Here is a 15469-nt window from a genome sequence, read left to right as displayed (position 1 = left end):
AATCTGCCCTGGCTGCACTTTGCAGCCATAAAGATATTCCTCCTTGCTTGTTCAAAGGCAGTTCTAATTAGCAGAAAATTAGCCTCCAGAGGTGCTTCCATAGCAGTCACCCTTTGGTGTGAAGTCAGTGAAATCCCCCAGATCAGAGCCATTTCAAAGGGGCTCCAAAGCATCAGATTCACCATCACAGAAGGGAAAAATCTCAGCCTGCACTGCAGGCCTCAAAGCAACACAAACACAGCGAGCCTCCTGCGTTTTGGCAATGTTGGAATTAGGGTTGCAGGAAAACACACACAGCTTGGAGAAGACAAAGGAAGCTCAAGGCACACAACAGAGAGTGTATTACTTAGTGTGCAATGGAAAGATAGATAGCCCTAGAATGATGGGCGTATATACAATGCACGGGGGGAAAAACCTCTTAGTGAGGGAAAAAATGCCTCGGCAATCCTAAGTGTGTTCAGACACATCACTACTACATGTATATGGTAACAAATCCCCTCCGGAGTGATGCGGTGAACGAGAGCTGGTACATAGCATAAAGGGAAGTGCCATGCCCTGAGGACATAATCAATCCACCAAGGGGAGTAAGCCCAAAGCTTTTTGGAAAGCTTCGAACTTCCCACAAGATTGTCCTGTGTTGGCACAAAAGCCAAGCTCTCTCTCTTGCTGAGAGCCTCTCCCTGACATAGTGGTAATGCACCTCAATGTGCTTTGTGCGAGCATGAAAAACTGGGTTCCTCGCAACTGCCAATGCGCTCAGAATGTCAGTGGCAGAGTCCTGTCCAACACCCAAATCAGCCATAAGGCATCTGAGCCATACACACAACCCTGTACTCAACCTCACAACTAGAAGTGGCCACAGTAGGTTGCTTCTTGCTCAACCATGATATACATGAACTGCCAAGCATACAACAAAAACCACTTATGGACACTCGCATTTCAAAACAACCAGCCCAATCTGAGTCCGAAAAAGCATGCAAGTCTGGCGGCAATGATCCTCCCTTGGGATAAAATAATCCAAGATGCAAAGTGCCACTCAAGTAGCAAAAAATCCTCTTGACAGCCTGCCAATGCTTAGACCTTGGGCTATGCATAAATCTGCTGACCTGTGAGACTGCAAACTGAATCCGGCCTCGTGTTGCATACATAAATGAGGCATCCAACAACAGTTTGGTAAAGAGTGACATCTACAGGATCACCACTATCATGAAGACTTAATTTCAAACCTATTTCCATGGGAGTGGCAATAGGTTTGCAATCCTCAAGTCCAAATTTACATAGCAATGTCTCTATGTAACTTTTCTGACAGAAGGCAATACCACCATCACACTGCTTAAACTGTATACCCAAGTAATGATGCAACAACCCCAAATCTTTCATCTTGAAAGTAGCATTCAAATCAATCTTAAATTCAGCAATATGTCTCTCATTTGGTCCAGTGATCAGCAAATCATCCGCATAAAGAACCACAATAAGAAGTACATCACCCTCACGCTTTACATACAATGTGCTTTCTGTTGGACTGTTACGAAAGCCTCGTTTGACCAAATGAGTGTCACCCTTCTCATACCAAGCACAAGGAGATTGCTTCAACCCATACAAAGCTTTCTTACATCTGTACACTTTATCCTCTTGTCCTTTCTTGACAAAACCGCGAGGCTACGTTACATAAACTTCCTCAATATGTCACCATTCAAGAAAGCAGTAACAACTTCGGATTGATGTACATCCCAACCAAAATGAGCTACCAATGCACATAGAAAACACACAGTAGTCATACGACAAGTGGGAGCAAAAGTCTCTTCATAATCTATGCCTTTTTGCAAGTCAAGCCTTATGGCGATCAATCTCACCATTCAGCTTGCGTTTCAACTTGTAAACCCACTTTGTACCAATGGCCTTTTTTTGCCAAGAGGCAAATCACATAAAGTCCATGTGTCATTTTCTAGAAGTGTATCATATTCTGATTGCATGGCGAGAACTTGAACGAGTACGACTAGACAAAGGTGCATCCAATTTACTGTTACGCAAAGTATGCACCAGCCATTTAGGCATACCTCTAGCCTGCTCATTCTCAGCCCTTTCCTCATCAAGTACATCATGTACATCTGTATCACTTCATTTGTATCACTTATAGGCTGATCTGTAACATTTTCAGAAACCCCCATAGGCTGTATATTTGCCTCATTGGAATTTACATTTGAACTTCCTCCACTGAAAAGAGGCGACAAACTATCATAAATGTCGTATGAGCTAACATTACTATTTCTAGTACATGACAAAAGGGGCTGAACAGAATCTTCCAGGGGCTTTATGACAGGAATTCCCGAAAATGAATATGATTGGTTGTACTTCACTTCTTTGAGTGCAGCTATTGAAAGACGAAATGACTGCAGCATTTCGGTCTCATAAATCTCTATAGGCATGATTGCAATAAGGATTAGTTAATCGGCCATCCGTGAGGTTCGGAATGAATCTAGATGCGTTTACTAAATACATTGCCGACAATCATGGTCTGAGATTTGGAATGAATTTTTCTGTGATTTGTCATGTGATGTCAAGTGATGTCCTTTGATGTGACTGTCGTTTTGTACAAGTGCTTGATGTGTCGTGTCTAGTGCGTCAGTACTAACAGTGAGTGTCTACTAAGACAGCTTATGGCCTCTATCTGTTTTGCAAGCGTAATCGAGGGAATTTACAATTCTTTTAAGAGGGGAGTATGTCAAAAACTGGTCACATGGCAAAGCCACCCGGACACACTCATGCAACTGCTGACGTGACGAGTGGCCACCGGAAAACGCGTTGATTGTTGACGTGGTAGTGTGCGGACAGACTGTATGGACGCCTGCTCTTCGCACTGACATGCTGACGTGGCATTGTACGGATCTCCGAAATAAGCGTTGACAGTATCGATTTTCAGAAATCGTGTCATAATAATCAATATCTAATTCTCTTAAATGATTTCCTCATGTCAAACTGATCATTTAATATGGGGAAGTGCCAGGGGAGAAAAAGCTAGAATATTGATTAAGCTACCAGACCGGCCACAGTAGGGATCCAAAGGAGGGAAAATAGGGATCCAAAAGGGGGGCCATTTGCAAAAGAACTATGTGCAACAATGGGCTCCAAAGACCCTAAGGTTCAGCCCATTAAGACTTCCAAAATGCTAAGGTTCCAAAATTCAAAGGGTGTGCCCAAAGGTCAAACATTAGGGGAATTGGATGCTTTGAGTGTGTCCCAAAAAGTCTTTGTCAAGCCCTACATAGGAGGGGGCAAGCCCAAGAAGTAGGGGATGAGAGAGAAACACCCACACACAAGCTTAATTTGTACACAAGGGGAAAGAGAGAGACATGTCAGCTCCCTAGGCCAGTTGCCCACAAGGTGTACTCAAATCCTATAGGATGGCCATGTAGGTGGACCAATGAGAATTAGGCTTGAGTAAATCTAGTTTAATTAATTTAAAAACACTTAATAAAAGAACCAATAAGAATTAAGCTCTCTAGAAGACTATTGGACGGTCTCCCAAGGGGACCAATGAGCATTCAGCAGCCCAATGGCTTGCCTGATTCCTATTGGCCAAGAGACAAAGGGGTCCAATCAGAGTTTAGTTGCATTTATTAATTACCTAAAGCTCTCACAAAAGGGAAAGGGGGACACATGTCAGAAGGCTATCACTTATGTTGCTTAATTTCCATTGGCCGAGGCTGGGGAGGTCCAATAGGGTTGTAGCATGAGTAATTAGCAAGAGAGGTCAACCAAGAGAGAGAGGGGGTTGATTTTTGCAAGGCATTATCACACACACACTCACACAATCTCATGGGTGAAGCAAAGAAGACTCTCTCTCCTTCTCAAGCTTTAATGGAAAGCTTACCACCTACTCCAAGCTTGTGAGAAGGGAAGTCTACACCAACAACTCTTGGCTTTGTGAATCAAATCCAACCAAGATCCAAGCTTCAATGCATGCTCATCTTCTCTACCATGCTAATTACTAAGCTAAGCTATGCTAATATGAGTGATTATGTGAGGAGATGTACATCTTTCTCGTAAGAATACTCCTCCTTCCTCTCAATCTACTCTCATACCCCACTAGCTCTCACCATCTTCGAAGGTGTGTGAGGTCTTGGGTCTGAGACCGTGAGGGAATTGAGTGTTGTGTTTGATAAGTGTTTTGCCTAGTGCATGAAGTTTCTATCTTCATTGCACTAGCTAGTATTGAAGGAACACAAAGAATTGTATTGTAAAATGTCTCTCTTGATGGGAGAAACCATAATACAAAGCCTTTTGGAGGCGGGACCGGCTCCAAGCAAATCCGGTCCTCAACTGTTGTCAATTGCTTAATTTCTCTCTTTTGAAGTATTGTTCGTGCTATCTAACTAGGTGTTATGCTTTTTGTTGCTCTCTCCACCCAAGCACTCTTGTTATTCTCATTAGGAAGCTATTCTAATGAAATGCTCACTATGTTCATGCTATTTTCCGCTACACACAAGTTACTAGACCATTAAATATTACATTGGTATCAGAGCACAAGGTTTCTCTTTTTTGCTCAAGAAGGGAGGTCCTCAAGCTAGCTATAAATGGTTGGTACTATCAATTGCATGTGAGTAAGTAGAATAGGGATTTTTCAGCCTTGCAATGCGCCTGCCTTTGTGCAGTTAACGGGGCATCACCGTCGAGAGCTATGGTCTTAATAGTGGAGTCCTACGGGGCTTGCCTACGGCTTAACCACTATTGAGCTATTAGAAGCTTGACAGGAGCCGGTGTTGTTTTGGTGTTGAATGACCCTCTCTACTATTCCTTGCAATTAATGGTATTCGACCCACGGGTACAGTAGCTTGAGTGCTTTTTCTAAAGGGGTAAAGAGGAGTAGCAACTAGGGCTTGAAGTGCCAAAGTAAACCTAAAAAAGTTTACACCTAAAAGTTGTTAGAATGACTGACAATAGTAAAGAGAGTGAAATTAATGTTTATAACTTTGATTTTGCTAATGAGCAGACTACTAATGATGCCCCGATGCTTGTTAACTATCTTGTTTCTAGGCTTCAACAAGCCATAGGCAATCCATCCCTCCAAAGTGAAGTGCAACGGCAGCTTAGTGCTCATGGGATTCTCCAAGCTCCCCACCATGACGAGAGAGCACCTAGGAAGCCCTGTTGCGAGACTTCCAAAAGAGGTCTCTCTCCGATTCGGGAAGAAGAAGAGGATCCCTATGAAGGGCTCAAAAATTTGCTCCTGGATAACGCACCAGCTTCTCAAAGGAGAACTCAAGAGCCTCCATCGAAGGAACGAGAAAGAAGTGTCTCTCCCGCCACCTCCGCGGGGATGGCTCCACGAAGACGACAGGCTAAACGCTCTCCATCACCTCCAAAATAGAGAAAACCATTGCATACTTCTCCACAACATACTTCAAAGAGGGATGACAAAAAGCAGGAGAAGAAAAAGGCGAGAAAGAGGACACCCTCTTCTCCATCTTCTTCATCCTCTTCCTCTTATGAAAGTGATGGTGAAGACAACAAAGATCAAGGCAAGAAAAAGGCGAGAAAGAGGTCACCCTCTTCTCCATCTTCCTCAAATATTTCATCTTCTGAAGTGATGGTGCAACCTTTCAACCATCAAAAAGAAGAGGCCATAAGAAATCCTATGCCGCGTGGAAGAGGTCATCCAAGCTCAAGAAGTTCAAAGAGGGAGGGAAGAGCATCTCTTTTCTTACCTACAATGGCACTTTTTGGTGCTACGGACAACGTCTTGGCCTTTATCCAACAATTCGATGCGGCGTTTAGAGATGAGGGCTTCATGGAGTCCTCTAAGTACGCCATGTAGCTATGCACTTTCAAAAGTCCGCTAGGCAATGGTGGTCTAGCCTACGGGCCAACGATGAAGCTCCACGAACATGGAAAGCTTTAAGAGCTTCCATTATGAAGCAGTTTTTGGCCACTGATGCCAAAGACAAAGTACTCACCGAATGGCGAAGCTTAAAGCTCTCTCCTTACGAATCCGTTCACAAATATGTAGACAAGTTTTGGGACCTACAACTCAAAGCCACTGTCTTCAAAAAGTTGGATTTTGGAGAGCAAAAGCAACAATTTTGTGCGGGCTTAACTGAAGAAATGGCGGAGTATGTCAACTCCCAAAGGCCACGCACCATATCGGCCGTTATACACCATACTATGATGGCCTCCCGAATCAATTTCCAAACGGAGGCTAAGAGACTAAGCCCACGGAAAACGAGGGTTCCAATGAGCCTAAGGGGAAGGACAATGTCCAAAAGTCTCCTAAGGGCAACTCCAACAAAGCTAAAGAGAAGGGAGTTTACAAAGGCAAAAATAAACTCTCTCCTGAAGAGCTTGAGCGTTATCGCAAGGATAACCGTTGTTTCAAGTGCGGCGAGCAAGGGCATGTGTACCACGCTTGTCCCCAAAAGAACACCCGCCATGAATCTCCTAGAGCTACCTTGGTCGAAATCCAGGAGGAGGAAATTCACCACAAAAGATCTCCTCTATGCCATGCTTGGGGAAAGGTAAGAGAACATGATGCTTTTATTCTCTTTGACCCTAGTTCTACTCACAATTTTATATCTATAGAGTTCGCCACCAAGCTAAGCATACAAGCCTACAAGATGAGAAATGTCCTACCTGCAGACGGTGCTTTCAAGGGGCAAGAAGCTTCAGGCACTCCCTTAATCGGGAAATTGAAGCTCCATGTCAAAAGCTATGTGGACAAAGAGGACTTCTTTATCTCTCCTCTCAAGCATGAGGATGTAATCCTAGGGGCACCATGCTTTGATCGCATGGCTGCCAATGTTAAATTCCCTGAAAGGAGAATCTCTTTTTAGTTCAGGGAAAAAGATATGTATGTAGATGCTAAGGAAATGGGTAACACTATACCCATTGTACATACACAAGCTTTCAACAAGTCAATAAAGAGCTCTATTTCTGTGTACATGATTTTTGTTAAAGATTCTCAAAATGAACCTAATGTTTTAGCAAAAGAAAATATACACAATCAAAAGGAATTAGAGTTATCCAATTTTCTCAAGGGGTTTCAGGATGTCTTTATTGACGACATCCCTTGTGAGCTACCTCCTAAACGAGGTAATGATGACCATGCAATTAAACTTCTTCCAGGAAGTTCACCGCCTAACAAACCTCCTTATAGAGGTTCTCAAGCTCAACAAGAGGAGATTATGCGACAAGTGCATGAGTTAGTTGAGAAGGACATGGTTAGGCCTAGCTCATCTCCATTTTGTTCTCCTGTGCTACTAGTGCAAAAGAAAGACGGCACATATCGTATGTGTGTCGACTATAGAGCACTAAATAAATTCACTATCAAAAATAGGTTTTCCGTTCCACGAGTAAAAGACCTATTTGATAAGCTACAAGGGTCCACCTACTTCAGTAGGATTGACCTAAAAAGTGGCTATCATCAAATAAGGATAGTTGATCAAGACATTGTAAAGACCGCATTTCGCACTACGTTTGGTCTTTATGAATACATTGTCATGCCTTTTGGCTCGACCAATGCACCAACCACATTCAATCGCTTGATGGAGAAGCTATTCAAGCCTCGCCGAACCTTTACTAGAGTGTTCTTTGATGATATCATCATCTACTCTAATTCATTACACAAACACAAGTAACACCTCGAGTAATATTTCAAGTTTTAAGAGAGAATAAACTTTATGTTAATCAAAAGAAAAGTGAATTTTTCTTGTAAGAGATTCAGTATTTAGGTCACATTATCTCTCAAGATGGCATCCAAATGGATCCATCAAAATTAGAGGTAATAAAAGGATGGCCTAAACCAAGGAATCTTCATGAGTTAAGAAGCTTTATAGGTATGTGCGCATACTATAGACGCTTCATAGAAAAGTTCTCACTAATAGCAGGACCATTACATGACCTAACAAAGAAAAACGTTGGGTACACACGGTGTGCCAAGGAGAACAATGCTTTTGAAAAGCTTAAAGAAAAGCTTCTCTCTCAACCTGTGCTTACACTACTGGATCTCTCAAAGCCATTTGAGGTCCAATGTGATGCTTGTGGTGATTGCCTTGAAGCTGTTTTGCTTCAAGAAGGGCACGCCATAGGCTATGAAAGTCGAAGGCTCAACCCTGTTGAGCAAGCTCTACGCATATACGAAAAGGAACTCCTTGCAGTTCTACATGCCTTAGACTCATGGAAGCACTATTTATTGGAGACTCCTTTCATTCTACGAACGGATCACCAAAGTCTTAAGTACTTCATGACGTAGACCAAGCTCTCCGACAAACAAATGAGGTGGGCAAATTTCCTTTCGCAATTTCATTTTCATATTGCTCAGCATAATCAAATAGCCGATGCACTCTCAAGACGGCCGAGAGTCAATGCGGTTTTCATAGCAACTCACGATGATCTATCTTCTATGATAAATGAGTATGCTATTGATCCCGATTTTAGACATGTGATTTGAGCCCTTGCACTAGGGAAGAAAGAGGAACCATTTACTTTACAAGATCGTTATCTTCTCTACGGCAATAGACTATGCGTTACTAGCTCCCTACGTGACAAAGTAATGTATGAATCTCATGCTCCTCCTTATGCAGGGCATAGAGGGATTCAGTCTACCCTAAAGGGGATTGAAACATATTTCTATTGGCCTACCATGAAAGCAAACATACAAGAGTATGTTTCTAAATGTGTGGTATGCCAAAAGACGAAGTTTGATAGAGGGAAGCAACCCGGATTGCTTCAACCTTTGCCAACCCCTAATTCACCATGGGAGAGCATATCCATGGATTTTATCTTTGGATTGCCTAAGTCTATCCATGGGAATACGGGAATGGGACGATAGTGGACAGGTTCGGTAAACAAGCTCATTTTATACCTGTCAAAAAGACTATCAAAGCCCATCAAATGGCAACCCTCTTCATTTCACAAATCTTCAAGTACCATGGCTTGCCAATGTCCATAGTGTCGGATAGAGATCCTAGTATGACCAGTAATTTCTGGAAGGGTCTCTTTGAGAATTTAGGGACAAGGCTAAACTTCTCTTCGACCTATCACCCGCAAACGGATGGCCAAAGTGAAATAGCTAACCTAACAATTCTTGATCTACTAAAAGCCTATGTAACGGAAGTAGATCAAAGATCCCAATGGGAGAAATACTTACCCTTAGTGGAGTATACCTACAATAACACTGTACATACTTCCAAGGGAAAAGCACCTTTTGAGGTAATAGAGGGAAGATCAAAAAGTCCCTTGCTACTTAAGGTACACAGGAAGATCTTCGTTGCAGATGAGTATAGCCGAGACTTAAAAGAATCTTTCCAAAAGATTAAGGATGCTATCTCTATCTCACAGCAAAGGCAAAAGGTTGCTGCTGACAAGCACAGACGAGCCCCAGCCTTTAAAGAAAATGATTCGGTCTTACTCAAATTTCCCAAGGCTTGATTAAGACACACGACAGGCAAGAATCCTACGGGACACCAAAAGTACTATGCTAAGTTAGCAAAAAGGTACTATGGTCTCTTCCAAATTCTTAGGCCAATCAATGAAATGGTCTATCAACTCAAGTTACCCAACCATTGGCTCATACACAATGCTTTCCGTGTGAGCCTATTAAAGCCTTACAAAGGAGAGCCACCTCAAGAACCAACTATTGAAGACCCACCGGAGACCGAGGACGAAGAAGAGGTGTTGCAGCCCGAGTCCATTCTCCGACATGAAGACAAGGTACTAAGAGGCGGTAAGACTATCCGACGATATCTTATTAAGTTTAAGAATTATCCTTTTGAAGATGCTAGATGGATGCAAGGCATACAATTAAAGGATAACCTAAACCTTGTCAATGCTTACAATGCTTCCCTAGAGTAAGCAAATGTACAAATGTTTAAAATGAATAAAGTTTTTGTCTTATAAGACTCTCTTTTTCTTTATTGTACACAAAAATGAAGTAGTATGCATACTTAAATCAAGTTTGCGGAGACGACGTCTCCCGAACACCAAGTAGAGCTTGTCACTCTACTATGGAAGACTATGATTTCAAGAGAGAGGTAATGTCATAATAATCAATATCTAATTCTCTTAAATGATTTTCTCATGTTAAACTGATCATTTAATATGGGGAAGTGCCACTGGAGAAAAAGCTAGAATATTGGTTAAGCTAGCAGACTGGCCACAGTAGGGATCCAAAGGAGGGAAAATAGGGATCCAAAGGGAGGGCCATTTGCAAAAGAGCTATGTGCAACAATGGGCTCAAAAGACCCTAAGGTTCAGCCCATTAAGACTTCCAAAATGCTAAGGTTCCAAAATTCAAAGGGTGTGCCCAAAGGTCAAACATTAGGGGAATTGGACGCATTGAGCGTGTCCCAAAAAGTCTTTGTCAAGCCCTACATAGGAGGGGGCAAGCCCAAGAAGTAGGGGATGAGAGAGAAACACCCACACACAAGCTTAATTTGTACACAAGGGGAAAGAGAGAGACATGTCAGCTCCCTAGGCCAGTTGCCCACAAGGTGTACTCAAATCCTATAGGATGGCCATGTAGGTGGACCAATGAGAATTAGGCTTGAGTAAATCTAGTTTAATTAATTTAAAAACACTTAATAAAAGAACCAATAAGAATTAAGCTCTCTAGAAGACTATTGGATAGTCTCCCAAGGGGACCAATGAGCATTCAGCAGCCCAATGGCTTGCCTGATTCCTATTGGCCAAGAGACAAAGGGGTTCAATCAGAGTTTAGTTGCATTTATTAATTACCTAAAGCTCTCACAAAAGGGGAAAGGGGGACACATGTCAGAAGGCTATCACTTATGTTGCTTAATTTCCATTGGCTGAGGCCGAGGAGGTCCAATAGGGCTGTAGCATGAGTAATTAGCAAGGGACGTCGACCAAGTGAGAGAGGGGGTTGATTTTTGCAAGGCATTATCACACACACACTCACACAATCTCATGTGTGAAGCAAAGAAGACTCTCTCTCCTTCTCAAGCTTTAATGAAAAGCTTACCACCTACTCCAAGCTTGTGAGAAGGGAGGTCTACACCAACAACTCTTGGCTTTGTGATACAATTCCAACCAAGAGCCAAGCTTCAATGCATGCTCATCTTCTCTACCATGCTAATTACTAAGCTAAGCTATGCTAATATGAGTGATTATGTGAGGAGATGTACATCTTTCTCGTAAGAATACTCCTCCTTCCTCTCAATCTACTCTCATACCCCACTAGCTCTCACCATCTTCAAAGGTGTGTGAGGTCTTGGGTCTGAGACCGTGAGGGAATTGAGTGTTGTGTTTGATAAGTGTTTTGCTTAGTGCATGAAGTTTCCATCTTCATTGCACTAGCTAGTATTGAAGGAACACAAAGAATTGTATTGTAAAATGTCTCTCTTGATGGGAGAAACCATAATACAAAGCCTTTTGGAGGGAGGACCGGCTCCAGGAAAATCCGGTCCTCAACTGTTGTCAATTGCTTAATTTCTCTCTCTTTTGAAGTATTGTTCATGCTATCTAACTAGGTGTTATGCTTTTTGTTGCTCTCTCCACCCAAGCACTCTTGTTATTCTCATTAGGCAGCTATTCTAATGAAATGCTCACTATTTTCATGCTATTTTCCGCTACACACAAGTTACTAGACCATTAAATGTTACAAATCGCACTAGCTGCTTTTGGGGCCTCCTGCTTTTGAGTTTGAAAAGATTTTAGGGCTCTGCTTTTGGCATCTCATGTAATCTTTATAAGCCGCCTTAGGGGCTCACTTCTCAGAGCATTTGGACGTAGAGTCTAAGAGTGAGCACCCGCGGGCTCGTTGTACTTTGCTCAAAGATTATTATTAAAATAAATACCGAAAGGGGCGCCAATATCTCTTGGCACCAAACTACGCCGGGCCGTGTCGAATCTCTTTTGTTTTGTTAATTAATCTGAATTGAATTTCTGTTGTGTCGCGGTAAAATCTTGACTTGGGGTGTCCAAGTTTGTTACAGATAGTATGTCCAGAAAGCTAATTGCTGAATCATAAGATAAAGGCATGACCTCAAAATCCAGTTGATCTATATAATTTTTAATACCGAACTACAATTGTCGAACTGTCTCATCACACTCATAACAAGTTAAAATTGATCCATCTGCTAACTCCACATCATATAAGCGAGATGTCTTCTAAGTTGGCAAGCCAAACTGTTAAAACTATCTGAGTGCTGACAAAATTATTCGAGCATTCGGTATCCACCAAAATATTAATGGAGCGACCATTCAGAGTTCCAAGAAGGCTCAAACCTTGCTTTGAAAGAGACTCCAAAGCTGAAGAATCACATTGAGTATGCTTCATAAGAATAGTCGTATCCTCTAAGCACGAATTGTGTTGATCACAGATTTTTGTCTTTAGCAAAAGCTGGTTGCTTGGAATTTGATGATGCTTCCGCATTGGAATTTCTTTTTAAATTAGACGGATTTGGTTTCTTTGAACATTGATACCATCTATGGTCACCACCACAAATTGTACATAATCCATCTTTCTTCGAAGTCGAAGAAGCATTTGACGAAGAGGCCTTGCTAAGGATTAGAGCACAGATCTTGAGAAAAATCACGTCCTTTACCACGATCAAGTGGAGCATTTGAAGGAGGTTTGCTTTGAGATTGTCGATCTTGAGAATAGAACCTTGAAGTTGAATAAGGTAATGTGGCTTGTTGTCTGAACTAAGACTGGTGCTGTTGACTTTGGCCATATCTTTCTCTGCTATCGCGCTATAAAAAGCGCGCGCTATTTGAAGATTTGTTACCAAGGAGAAAATTCCGTATAGGGCACCGATTATCGCCAAGCCGCTCCACATAGGCAATTGCAGCATCCAAGGTGGTAGGGTTGTATTTGTGCATATCGTCCTTCAGGGTTGGTTCAAGCCCGTGTATGAAACTGTGTAGTTTATCAGAGGGGCTAAGATTCTCGATCTCTAGAATTAGTTTCTGAAACTCTGTGATGTACGCGGCCAAGGAACCTATTTGGCTCAAGCGGCGAAGAGAGGACCCGGCATGAAAATCCGCATTAGCAGGTTCGAACGCTTTGTGAATAGCACGTCAGAAATTATCCCAAGAAGGTGTGCGCTTACCGTCAACAACCTGTCATTGCCACCAAAGAAATATTGTGTCCTTGAGCAGAGAACTAGCAAGCGCGGCTTTTTTACTTTCTACTAAGTCCGTGTTAGACAAGTAGACCTCCATTTTGAATAGACATTGGTCTAACACGCGCTTGTCGCGGTGACCATTATAAGGCTCAGGCAGTTTAACATCCAGTTTCTTCTTCTGTGCACCATTAAAAATTTTATAAAGTAATTGAAGTTCACGATTGTCGACCTCATCAGTTTGATCTGGTTCGTTTTGTTCATCCACTGAAGCTTCAAAAGAATTTGGCGGAGAAGCAGCACTAGTCGTCCGAGAAGTTGTAGGACGACTTCAAGAAGTGTCTTGCCTCTACATCTGATCCAAGCGAGTGTGAAGTGATGCGAGGCTTGTGGAAAGTGTGGCCATCTGCTCCTTGATAAGAGTAAGGGGATCTTCAGATTGACCTTCTCCGTCCTAAGAAGTCGGCATGGTTACGCCTCAAGAGAAACTCAAAGGCAAGTCCAATGATGCATGAAAAGGGTGCAAGCAAGGGGAGCGAGTTTGAAAGGATGTCACCCGAGCAAAGGTGCACGAGGTTCTCCAGGTATGCGGCACACGCACACCACTGTTACAATATGGTTAGTAGTAGTAAGTAATAAACAAATACCAATGTTACCTCATACCATCGGGAGAAAAATTGCATTCCATCTTTCTTCTGCTTCCATAGAACTTTGGGAAAGGATTAGTGCATATGCGGCGAGGGTGAGAGGCTCACAACCTTCGGCTCTCGGGAAAAAATTTGCTCTAATACCACTATGAGGATTAGTGATGCTAATCCTATACATAAGATTAAAACTTCATACTTAAGATTAAATTGAGACTCGAGAGATGAGAACAATGATGTTTGATTGATTGAATGAATGCTTGAAAACTAAGTACAATAGGCTCCTTATATAGGAGACGAAGAGACACAAATGAAAAGACGTGTCTCATGGTGAAGAGAATGACTTTAGACGCAAAGACACATCCTTTCGACGAAGAGCTGCAACCATTGGACGAAGAGTCGCAACCGTAGAGCGAGGGGGTGTGACCAATCGTCGAAGGAGTGTGGCTTTTGGCGAAGACGCATGTCTCTTGAGTGAAAGGTCCTGACCATCGAAGCGTAGGGGTCCTCCTTGGCTTGGCACTTTGCGTATCTGCAACTAGGAGTAGATGTAATACTGTAACATAGTCACAATCATGACATTCTGACAGTGAGAAAAAGAGAAAGAAGAGCCAGTCACCCAAGGAGTTCATGGATGGGTCAAGCAGTCAAGTCTGACATGTTTTCAGGCTATCAGGACACCCATCGAGCCCTTGAATTCATACAACAGTTTGACATTGCCTTTTCGGGGGTCCTCCTTGGCTTGGCACTTTGCGTATCTGCAACTAGGAGTAGATGTAATACTGTAACACAGTCACAATCGTGACATTCTGACAGTGAGAAAAAGAGAAAGAAGAGCCAGTCACCCAAGGAGTTCATGGATGGGTCAAGCACTCAAGTCTGACATGTTTTCAGGCTATCAGGACACCCATCGAGCCCTTGAATTCATACAACAGTTTGACATTGCCTTTTCGGGAGGTTGTTTCTCGGAACGCTCCAAGGTACCAAGGGCGACGTCTTATCTGAAAGGAAATGCACAGACATGGTGGTCTACTCTTTTGTTGCACACAAAAGCACCTAAGAAGTGAATAAAATTCAAGAGAATTTTCACTTCTGCATTGTTAACAGAAGAATATGAAGAAGATGTCATCACGACTGGCATGGCATCATCAGAGAACGAAAAGAACGATAGATAATGACTAAGAGAGTTCCAAAGAGCTAAGGGAATAATTTCCAAATGAACAAAGGCCAGTGACTGTACCGCAACCGTAGAAGTTGAATCATCTCCAACCCGCTTTGAACACTTCCGTCAATAATGGCCTTTTTTTCCCACAATAATTGCAATGCCAATCTTCCTTCAAGGCTTCCTTTTCAGCATCTCTCTTCTCTGGATTGTTGTTGCTTTTCTTCTTACCCTTCTGCTTCTTGTTGTTGGAAGAACCGGGCAAGGATTCGGAGCCTGGCTTTTTTCCCATAGTGAACTGCTCCTCTTGGTCCAACATCATTGGAACAATCTCGTCCCAAGAAATAGTATTCAGCGTGGCACTCATAATAAGCAAAGAATAGAAATTGGAATATTGAGGAGGTAACTGGGCCATGTCCTGTGAATTGATCAGTTTTCCCACATGCAATATCTCTTGCTGGAGTTCGTGCATCTTATTGATGTGATCCCGCATGGGTGAGTGCTTCGTAACCACGGTTCCTCAATTGCACCTCCAAAGCTATCTGCATCATGGGAGAAACTCGATCATAAAAGCCGATCCAAAA

At 42.6% G+C, this 15469-nt stretch overlaps 1 protein-coding gene across 1 annotated transcript in view; it reads right to left on the bottom strand.

Moving 5' to 3' along the window:
• LOC147421731 (nodulin MtN21 /EamA-like transporter family protein) overlaps positions 1 to 15469 on the bottom strand; it is a 58492-nt gene that overhangs the window by 23472 nt on the left and 19551 nt on the right. The window lies entirely within an intron of this gene.

The sequence above is a fragment of the Adiantum capillus-veneris genome, chromosome 27 (genome assembly GCF_014529385.1).
Source record: "Adiantum capillus-veneris isolate H3 chromosome 27, ASM1452938v2, whole genome shotgun sequence".
Taxonomy (NCBI): Eukaryota; Viridiplantae; Streptophyta; class Polypodiopsida; order Polypodiales; family Pteridaceae; genus Adiantum; species Adiantum capillus-veneris.
This window is presented reverse-complemented; position numbering and strand designations above follow the sequence as displayed.